The sequence below is a fragment of the Electrophorus electricus genome, unplaced genomic scaffold (genome assembly GCF_041902795.1).
Source record: "Electrophorus electricus isolate QZ-2024a unplaced genomic scaffold, ASM4190279v1 Scaffold71, whole genome shotgun sequence".
NCBI classification, from domain to species: domain Eukaryota; kingdom Metazoa; phylum Chordata; class Actinopteri; order Gymnotiformes; family Gymnotidae; genus Electrophorus; species Electrophorus electricus.
This window is the reverse complement of record NW_027658788.1, coordinates 447,722-459,589: the sequence shown is the minus strand read 5'-3', so window position 1 is coordinate 459,589 and position 11,868 is coordinate 447,722. Positions and strand designations below refer to the sequence as shown.

The 11,868-nt window shown below is 36.9% G+C and overlaps 1 long non-coding RNA gene across 1 annotated transcript; it reads left to right on the top strand.

Annotated features, from left to right (window-relative positions):
* The first annotated feature begins 9,826 nt into the window (after window positions 1-9,826).
* LOC145656516 (uncharacterized) lies at window positions 9,827-11,600 on the top strand. Its single transcript, XR_014122171.1, has 3 exons — window positions 9,827-10,905; window positions 11,259-11,335; window positions 11,483-11,600. It is a non-coding gene; the product is annotated as an uncharacterized LOC145656516 (long non-coding RNA).
* Window positions 11,601-11,868: the final 268 nt, after the last annotated feature.

Below are 11,868 nucleotides of genomic sequence, written 5' to 3'. Positions count from 1 at the left end.
ATGGGAATTGTGACCAAATATGCTTGACCGTATTGGACCATAAATTATGTTCATTCAAATGGCCTATAACGATACAACAACTCTTCTTATGTGTAGCTGTTCACAATAACGTTATTCTGCGTCCATATCTCTGTTTAAGGACATTTACATGGTATAAAATCCCAATGGATGTCTGTACTCTAAAAAAAAGCTCAGCAGGTTTTCTAAATTTCACCCGTATGTCCGTGGTTTGTGGGTAATTTCAAATCTTTTGCATCTTTTGCATCCACACTAAAACAATGTTATGTTCCAGGGTGTATGGAACCCTCCAGATTCCAAACTATGTTTGGTATTAAATAGAGTTATTTTGTAATTCTGAACTGTAGCTTTTTTGTAGACACCAGATGCATACATTAGTTCTGGGTCTACATAGATTCAGAGAATCCCAAGTGAAGTTAAAGAAATATATATTTTAGTTTTAGAATTAAGCCTAGAGTGAGCCAATAGTGAACTTTCCCAGATATACCTAATTTAGTGTGTCTGTGTCTTAAACAACCTGGATCTCAACACCACCAAGATGTGGAAATTATAATGTACTTCAGGAAGCATCCTCTTGCACCCTCCTCATTAGTCATTAAGAAACTGGTCAATGCAGTGGAATCCTGCAAATTCATTTCAGATGCAGGATTCTACTATTACAAAGAAAGTACAGAAGCGCAGGTATGTCTTAATCAAAAGCTTAATTACATTTTAGGCTCCACTAATGCACAGTCCAGAAACCAGCTGCAGCATATCATTGAGTGCGCTCAGAAAGTCATCTTTCTCTTTCTCTCTTTTCTCTTTCTCATTCCTTGCTGAGCTTCATCACTCTAGAAACTCCAAAAGTTCTGCAAATCCCTTCACCTGGATGTCACTTATTTCAGAAACTCCCCAATGGAAAACACTTTAAAGCATTCAAAACCAATACTAACCAGCATCTGACCTGTTTCTTTCCCAATGGCATATCTTTGCTGAACCACAATCCTCTGCAGTCCTGATGAAAACCAGTTCAATTGAATTCAAATTTATTTCTGTAGCACCTTTTACTACATTCATTGTAACAAAACAGCTTTACTGATGTCAGAGTCTGGACCCCCCACTGAGCAAGCCAAAGGTGACATTGGCAAGGTAAAACTATGGGTGTAACAAAGAATCCTCAAGAGGAATCAAGACTTGAAGGAGGTATCTGTCCTTAAATGGTCAACACCAGACAGCACAACAACAAAATAAGCAATGAGATCAAAATATCAGTAAGAAAGGAGTCATTTAGGAGCAAATAGTGATTAGGAATTAGGAAAAACTTAGAAATGTAATTACTGCTGAAGCAATTCACACAGCCTAGTGAACTGTCATGTTTACAAAACTGTACCTTACATGTCACAAATTTTAATTCATTTTGCAAATAGAATTGTATACTGTAAAATGTTTCATTTACTTCTACATATTGTATACGTCTACATCTTGATATTTATCCCCAGTGAAATGTATATACTGCCATTTATACTGTAGTGTGCATGTTGTATTTGGGTTAGCTATTTTCTAGTCTTTCATCAATACGCTTTTGATAACAGGGCTGCTTCTAGCTGGATTTTTTGGTGGCCCATTCCCAAGTAATTAGTGACAATGACGTGTAACTCATGCAACATGGCTGTGTGTTTAACTTCTGCCCTCACTAACAAATGCACACATTTCGTCACACTACAATTTATGAAACAGCATGTTGGATAGACTAATCATGCTTTCTCATTCATGCCATGCCAAACTGGAATCTAGCATAAATATGCTCCAGTCTGATGTGCGATCAGTATAGGATAAAAATTGTACCACTCAGTTAACAGAACAGTTATGTAAATATGCTAGGCGATTGAAATATATTACATTTCTAGTTTCCAGCAGCAGTTATCATATGCCAAAGACTGTATATACATGAAAAAGATCAATAACAAAAACAAATCTTGTCTCAACATCCACAAAGAAGCTCTTACAGCCTACCACAACTAATCACACCACTACCTTATTGTGTAGTGGAACAGAGATTAAAGAGAAAGAGGCGCGTGGTATAAAGCAAATTGAATTATAAACACATACTATATAGGGAAAATGACATTTGTGACATGCACATTTTGAAATGGTAATGTGATTGGGTTGTTGTTTTTTTCTGGAGTGCTATTTAGTGCACCCTTCTCCCGGAAGTTACGCAGACAGAACCTCTTTTGTGTTTGTTTTTCCTGACAAACGCTCAAGGCTTCTGTCACTAGCGTGTTGATCTCCGCTACTGCGATACATTAGACCTCGTTGGCACATCCAAAAGGTTGAATACAGGTAATTAACATCAGTTTCGTAATATTTTCACACTGCTTGATTGTAGTAGAGCGCGCTGGACTAGTTTGTTGCTAACGTTACATAGACAGTCGGCACATCCTGGCAAAGTTTATTTTTAGCAGCAACTGTAGTTAGCTAGCGAGCTTGCGAACATTAACCACAATAGCGAGCCGTTAGCATGTCATCAAGCTAATGGTACCCGTCTAGCTAGCTACCTAGCTAGCATCATCAGGATTCAGACAGGTGATTTGATCTCGGCCATGAGCAGCTACTGTGAATGACCTTCTGATTTTTAACATTTGACTTAAGTATTATTAGATAGCTTTGTGAAGGTCAATAGCTAGGTTGAGCAAAGAACTAAGAAGTAAACGTTTTTAGCAAGATACTTAGAATGTTTATGGTTTTCTTAAAGTGCTGGTAGCTTAACAATTATTTATGGTCTCCTTGCTGTATAATCGCGTTAACTTGGTTCTATCTAGCTAACCTAGCTACGGCGGTAATAAACATTACTGTTAGCTAGCTACTTAGCTATTTTAGCCAGCTCACTCAATGTGTTAACGTTTCATCAGAAGCCAATGCGTTCTAACCGAGTAGGTACGATATTTCCGCTTGTATTTAACTTTAACGTATTAGTCGTTTTTAAAGTTGTTGGCTAACTAACTGATTCAGCCTCAAGGAGGTAGTGAGATCTTCCACACTAAACTAAAGCAGCAACAACAAAAAACAGTCCCTTATTATTGAACATTTATAAGTAAGCATGTAGCTAACCATGATATTCCTTTATTTTAATTGGACATCTGTTCTGTTGTAGCTCAGTACACAATGCTTTCTTAACAAAAATGTACAGGACATTGTGCAATTTTATGCAACTAAATTACAATGAAAATAGTACTGAAACAGTTCAACATGAAAAATAATGGGGGGGGTCATGTTATAAAAATGAAGTGACTCAAAACTTACACATTAGGCAAAACAGTTCAGGTCTGCAGAAGGGCAGTAATGTAAGAAATGTAAGGCTGTAACTTTCATCTTTGGTTATATCTTAAATTTTGTCTATAAAATTTCTAGATTCCTTTGATCAGAACTTCTCGGGTCATTTTTTTTCACCAAGAGGTATAAAAACAAGACGGGTGTCTAATTCCACAGTGATAACATTACCCAAGACTTCATAATCTTCTCCCTTCATTAAACATTCGACACACTGTCTAACTGCCTGGTTTCCATAAGCAAAACCACACGGCCCTATTATTAGAGACATTAGAGAGATAGATTGGATAGAATTCAGTTTGAATATATTTTTCACTAAAATGCTTGTGAAACAACTCTAGAAAAGCACACACTGACCCCAGATTATTAAAAACAGTTACATATGTTTTGCACAAAACCCCACCTTTTTACTGTTTGCGTGCTTACAAAGGAGAGATAAGTCAACAGGATGCCATTGCCTCGCTGAGCTTGAAGTAAACACGCAAGGTGATTTTCAGTGGCAAGGAAGAAACAGTTCCCTAAGGTTTCAACAGCTTAATTAAGACAAACTTCACATGCAGGCACAGGGAACAGTGAGACCTTTATCACAATATCTGCTTTGGGAATATGATAAATTATCTCTTAACGCCAAACAACAGACAACCTTTCTAACAATGGAAACTAAATGTTGTAGATATGTTGCCAAGAAACATGTAGTGTTACAAACACTTTGTAGATATTTTAAAGATCATTTTAGTGTGAGTCAATGTTATAATGTTAGCTACACCATGCAAGAAAATTAATCTAAGATAGATACCTAGCTTTACCAATTCAGCTGTATGTAAAATATATTTTAAACATCTTGCACTAATGCTTGGAACATTAGGCGTTTGATTACATCTGTGTCTGCGATTTTGAAAGTGTTTTTATCTTCCCTGTTATATCTACTATAATGCCCCATGTTGTGCAGTTTACCAAAGAGTTTTGGGGTCAGCACATGTCATGAATTACTTTCAGGTGAACAAGATATGTCATACCCTTTTAACCCACTGGTCCCTTTCTGCTTCGTGGGAGGTTGTAACCAGAACAGCACACTGTCTCTCTTTTCTCTGACAACCGACCCTCTCTAGTGAATCCTTTCTATTTGTTAGGTCCTACTCTCTGACCAGTCTGTTAAATCAGGGGGGAATCTGGATATGGTGAAGACTTGAGTTTGAAGATAAAACACCTGACAGTACATTAATCCTGTCTAAAAGAATACAAAGTTTAGGTTAGGTTATTTTATTCAACTGCAATTTAGTATTTCAGGTTCTTTCATTTTTAAATCCTTCCAATACAGCTATGGGAGAAGACAGTAGGCTATTCCAAGATTTATCAATTTGGTGGTTTCATACAAATACTACAATATATTGATGGAAATTGGAATATGGAATAGAAAACAACTTGTAGCCTAACACAAATAAATAAGATTCACAGCTACATAAAGAAAAAAAAGGTAAAGTAGCTTGTTGAGTTTGGAGCTGCATTCAAAATAGTACGTTCTCTAATTTTTAACCTTATTTTTCCTTTTTTGTAATTCTGTGTGTGCATGTAAAATTAACTTCATGAGGCAATCATTCACATTATCAGATACCTTTGCATTTGATGCACTGCAAGGCTGCTTGTTTACTAAACATGGGAGGCAAGACCTCTCCCAGGGTAGCTTGTTTTTCGCCTTCCCAGCGCTAACTACTCTCTTGTGTGACTGTTCCATGCTATTACCGTCAAAGTAATAAAGTATTTGAAGGTATATTAGGTCTACGTATACAATTCTGAGATTACTTTTTGTTACGGAGTAGCTACAATAATAAAACCTAGACAGTCAGATCCAGTGCAACTGTAAGTAGCTAGTTAGCTAGCGTTAACCTAATGAACCAGGATAGATAGGTTAGCTAACGTTAGACGGTGTAAAGCCAAACACGCCATCAGTGCTGAGTGTATTTGCCTTAGCTAGCGAGCTAACTACACAGCGGCAAAAGTCATTTGCTGGCTGTAGTGTTTGTAAGTAACACAGTAGCATTTACAATGTAATATTTAAAATTATATCTTGGCTACAAAACACAGCCAGGATCCCCGTTTCGTTGATTTGGTTGGGCTGCCAAGACAACAAAATAGTCCGCTGATGCTTTCGTTAAAGCTACAGTACTCCATCTCATGTCAGTGTCTATTTAGCTGCTATTTTTTTATTAGTTTCTGATAGGATCTTTAGACTACGTCCGATGCTTTTCTTTTGTTTTCGATGCTTTTGAAATTATCTTAAATTACCAGTTCTCTTCTTTTCTATAAGTATGTTTTACATCAAATTCGGAAACGTACAGCCTTGGTGGAAAAAAAACAACAACTATCGATTATATTTTTGACGAAGATGCTACCTATGAAACTACATTCACAACGGAGCTAGTTATGTAATGTAATGCAATAAATGTAGACCTGTTTTATATAGTCCATGCAACAAAGTTACACAGAATCCTACAATTAGTCTACCTTAAGCAAATCCAAACATTGCTGTGAAAAATCACTTCAGGGATATATTAAATACGTGCCACCACCTATGGTAGACATTTGACGGTTAATAACGCCTAATAAAAATAAACATGTTTTCTTCCAGTAAATTTACATTTACGGCATTTAGCAGACGCTCTTATCCAGAGCGACTTACAAAAGTGCTTTGTCATTTTCTCATAGAATACATCCTAGTATTCCCAGTACAGTAGGTTAGAGTCCAATATACCAATGATCTAGACTACTGTAGAAATACAGGGATCACTGTAGTAGGAAATCAAGAAACGTGTGTTGGAGCCTTTCGTGAAAAAAAAAATATAGCTAGGTAGAAGCATGATGCAAAGTTGACTTTGGTATTGACACCAAGAGTTATATATGCAACCAGGTAACTCGGGTTTACTCCTTTGTGCTCTATTGGCCTGTTGTTTCCATTAGGAATTACTTGACGTTTTTGTTGTAGGGTGCTATTCTCTGCTTATCCACTAGAGGGCAATAAAACGCATTTATTCTGAATGAGCCACACTTGACCAATTCGTCAACTAAATGAAATGTGGGTCATGCAAATTTCGCACGTCTGCCTTTCTTGACTTTACACTGGGCGTTTCTGAAATGGCTGTCAAACACAATAGACTTCCTCCGCAACTAGTATTTAATAAGTTATTAAGAGCATGCAGCAGATAGAAGATTTCAGTAAATAGAGGATATTGGTAAAATAAAACCTAAATAAGAGAAAAAAGGAATAGACCAGTGCCAAACCCCAAAAGCCTGTTTTATTTAGCAATCAGAGTAGTTAAAATTTTTTAGGTGCTTTTGTCAAATGCTTGGTTTTAGAGTTAAAGAGTTAATTAATAATTATGCCCTGTGGAAGTTTGTGAGAAGCAGTTTATTTGGGCCTTTCTGAAACTATAAAATCAAGCATTGTACAAGAACCACCTATACCTCAGTTGAATTTCTATCAGTTTACATACTCTCTCTCAGACATATCAAACATCATTTCAAACTGGACTTCCATCGCTAAGCCCAGATCTTTCTCAGGACCAAATCAGTTACATCTACCACTCAATCACTTAGAAGCATATCTTTCAGAAATTAAACTCTGGATGAAACACAACTTTCTTATGTTAAATAGCAACAAGACCGAGCTTATCATAGGCTCAAAATCAATCCTGAGTAAAACTGGTTCTTTCACTCTAACCACTGATGATATAGCTATGTCCCCTTCCCCTGGTTAGAAACCTGGGTGTTATCCTCAGTGCAATTCTTTCATTTGTACATTGTACATTGTGTATATAATCATAATATACATATATTGTACATACATTGTTAATATATTTTGTACATACATAGAAAATATATATTTATCTGTATATATATTTTTTTTCTCTATGCACCCCTGGTTCTCTTCCTCAGTTTGGACAGAGCACTCTCCACCATTTCACTGCGTGTTATACTGTGTATGACTATGTATGTGACGAATAAACCGAACTTGAACTTGAACTTGGCACCCATGTTCATGCTACTGTTAAGATGTACTTCTTTCACCTGTAATATTACTAAAATCCAAAATCCGTCTGCTAATAAATCTCTCATTCATGCTTTCATCTCTAGCCTCTCAGACTACTGAAACACTGTCCTTGCAGGCATTAGCCCTTCTCTCCTTCACAAGCTTCAGATGGGTCAGAAATCTGCTGCCTGTCTTCTCATTCAATCCCAGGTACACCAGCACATTACACCCATCCTCCAGGATTTTCACTGGCTTCCTGTTAAGTACCACATTCATTTCAAATCTTCCTTTTCAAATACAAAGCTCTCCATCGTCCAACACCTAAACTATCTGATCTTTTTGACTACAAACCCAATCGCTCTATCAGATCTTCTTCTGCCGGGCTCCTTACTGTTCTACACCCAACCTTCATAGCTTTGTTGATCAGGCATTATTATTATTATTATTATTATTATTATTATTATTATTATTATTATTATTATTATTATTTTAACATCATCATCATTACCATCACCATTGGAGCATTACCTTATGTCTTAGCAGTGTCTCAAGAAAGCAGAGATGCTTAAACGCATGCAGAGGAATAAGGATAAAAGGCACAAATAAAGTGAAAACCAGAAACAGACTTAGTTCATTATTTCCATTTACTCAGAAATAATGAAATAAGAAATAATGTACAATTGTACTGATTGCAATCCCACAGTTGTTTACCAACAATTATGTACATACTGTACTTTATACTGGTGTGATTCCTTCATTCACACTGTATTTGGGCAGAGAGCTAATGAAACATAATAAAGTGAGGAACACTAGCAAACACTGAGTCAAGTATAAAAAAAAAATGGTATGTTAAAAAAAATTCCTAGTTATGATTTCACTTTATTTTTTTATGGTTGATGCATCTTCATAAGTGCATTACTGACAAGCTTTAGTCAGAGAGGACATAAATATCTTGGTGACTTTGTCCAAGTCTTGGTGTGTTTCATAGAGAAAGCTTTGTTTTCAACATGGCTACATGTTGGCTACTATACTGAAAAAGCTTACAATGCCTCCAGAATACATGGCTCCAGTATTCATTTGAATGTTATAGCAAAGGGGATATTAAATTAGAGAAAATGTATAACTGAATATTACTGTTTTGGATTATATAATTATTTAACGTTTGAACCCTGAATACAACATAAATTATACAGCAGTTACAAAAAAAGTCAAATGGGCTAGTTGATGTCCTGTGGAGACAAGAGCTGAATAAACATGAATTAAGTGATCATTTCCTGAAGTCATCCAGCACTACTTACTTGCATGCATTGCTCCTCCCTTACAAACACAGAGCTGAAAGGCAAAATCTGGATGTAAAAACCTGTTTCTGGTGCCTGTATAAAATGTTTGGGAAATGTCTGTGTGCGTTTGCATGGCCTTAATTTTGCCTATTAGAAATGCTACACTATAATGGCCTATAATGCTATTAATCAATGTCAGACTATATAAATGTATTGTTCCATTAGTGCAATTCTTAAGCAATGTCATAACTATAAATACTTCATTGTATGTAGTAGGCAAATGAATAAATGAAGTACATCATTGGTGAGTAGTTATTGTGGAAACCAAATTTGTATTTTTATGTGATTAATGAGCAGCCCTTTTATTTTTATATATATATATATATATATATATATATATATATATATATATATATATAATTGTATAGTGTGCATTGTCTTTAACATTCCTAACATATCCTCATTAAAACTGCATTTTGAAGTTAGTATCAAATAAATGCTTGAAATTAACTACTATTAATGTATATTGTACACATTCAAAGTTACTCATTTAAGTGTGTTCTGATAAATAAAAAATCATGATGACTATAAATAATATTTTATAATGAGATGATGCACCATCATGATTGCACACTTTGGATAGCAGAGTGGTGCAAAGAATACTGTTTTTCATATTTGTATGATACCTGTGGACTAGTTAGAAAGAACTACTTTGATCACTGAGTAAAGAATTATTTAAAAATGTCTTGTACACCACATATCTGTTTGCCACTATAAATGATTTAATTCCATATTCTAGCCTCCCCCTCTTGTCCCAGTGGAGTTATAATGTTTCATAATAAGTTACAATGGGAGCAGACTCTGACAACAGCACACTCTGAGCATGTATACATCTACAAGATCCTGATTACTGGTAAAAATCAGTTTGTCAATAAGTGAACTGAAGTGTTCACATGCACAATAATAATAATGTGATTATGTAAAAAAGGACAAAAAAGCATATGAAAAACAAACAAACAAACAAATTGCTATATGGGATCAGTGAAATCGGGGGAATTCTCTACAATGGACCTGATCTTAAAACCTTGTCCTCTTTGCCCGGCTGCAGAACAAGAGAGCCCATATTCCACTTACACTGACATAAAAAAAAAAAAATAGAAATCTGATAAAGCTGTTAATTTGCCCAGATTAATTAATTAATTAATCTGGGTTTTGCTTTGTGCGATGTAGAGCCGAACACTGATAAACGTTTACGTGACATTTTACATAGGAGTCTTATTTCCCTTTGCAGGGGTAAATGCACTCAGTGGCATTTGCAGTAAAGCACTGAATTACATTCAAAATAGACATGATTTATAGAAGCAAGCATTTCAGTTTGCTCAGAAAGTCCCCTGGATCCAGTCAAATGTTGTGCTCCAGCGGAGTACCAGGACAGAAGTGATCTTTGTCTAGTCTCTCACTCATCTGTGTGTCGATCGGAGGAGCCTCCTTACAGCAGAAGTATTGCTTCCAGAGCCGCTGGAACGCCGTGCGGAACTTCTTGATGCGGAATGCATACACGATGGGGTTGACGGCGGAGTTGCCGTGGGTGAGCAGGATGGCGATGTAGAGAAGGAACATGGGCTTCTCGCAACCAGGGCTGAAGAGTGTGATGCAGTTCAGGATGTGCAGTGGGAGCCAGCTGGCGGCAAACAACACAAGCACAAGCGCAAGCGACTTGGCTAGCTTCAGCTCCTTGTTGTAGTACTTGCTGGGGTCGCCATGGCCCACACCGACCTTCTTGTTCAGTTGCTTGTGTGATGGAAAATATTATTTGATCATGTATTATCATGTGATTCATATGTAATGATTCATATATAATCATGTTAATCCTTTCCATCATATAATCCTATATGAATGGTTTAGTCTGCAACTGACTATAAAAGACAACTCCCAGTACACAGTTAACATGTAAAATGAAAAGTTATTTACTGATCTAACTTAAGCTAAATAGCAACTAAATCTTTTGAACATACAGTATTCTATTTATTATGCACATATGGTAATTCTATCCTGACTCATGAAAATGTGGAATTCTGAATTGTGTAACGTTTGTAAGAAATTGTAGTGACTTTGCTATATCCTCTTCCTCAGAGCTGTTCACAACGGAAGCATCTCACCTGCGGACTCTCGGGGTTCTCGATCAGGTGTTCTTCCAGAAGAGGAGGAACCTTTTGACCGTCGAAGAACTTTCCGGTATCTTCCCCAACCTGCCCCAGGTCTACAGTCTTCATGGTCAGTCTCTCTGTGTGCGAGCGTATGTGTGTGCGTGCAAATCCGCTCCATTTGTCTTAGTGTGTTTTCAAACCTACATTTCTGAAGCCTACTTGGTGTCTAAATCATAATCAAGATTAAAGAAGTGTAAAACCCACCCAAACTGGGAATTTAATGACAGAACAATATCAGCTATCGGCACCATGCCATTACTGTGAGCAGGTATGGACTGGAGGCTGTACATGTTGTTTCTGCGGTGGCCTTCATGACACAAGTAGAGTTCTGTTGCCCACTGACACAACTTTCTAACAAACCACATATACACTGGCTCGCTTAAACAGATTCTGTTTTGTGGCGTTGCATTTGTGTTTCAGTGAATCTATGTGAGTCCATGAAGAGGCTGAGGGACTCTTCTATAGTTCAAGGCATCGGAGACATCATGGTGTCTAGAGTGAGCTGGCTAGTGTTACTCCCTTTCTAGTTCACATCATCTTTTGGTGCTGTCTAAAATGAAGGGGTTGTTCTGTGTAGTGTGGGATATACTTGTTGCTTTACTTGATATGTCAGTAGCTCATGTGTTTGTGTGTGTGCGTGTTAGTTTGAAGACGCTGCAGGAGAGGAGTTCCAGGAGCAGGTGTCTCACCTGTGCAGTCAGCAGAGTCAGGCACTGGAGCTCATTAAAAATAAACGCAAAGACCCACGTTTCACGCACCTTATACAGGTAACACTTTTTAGAGGTATAAAGCCTTTGGACAAACCTACAAACACTAGAGCTTCTGCCATATTTGTTAGTGGGCTGGGTTGTGAATTGGTTGACCCATATTTTGAATTGGAGACTATCCAGTCTTTTATATTTGACTTTTATTGCAGCACATAACTTCTAGTGATGCTGTTTTAGGTATAAATTGGTGTTGCAGTCAACAGAATCCACATTTGGACTTAGATGTCCTTGGCTCATTCGTGTGTGTGTGTGTGTGTGTGTTA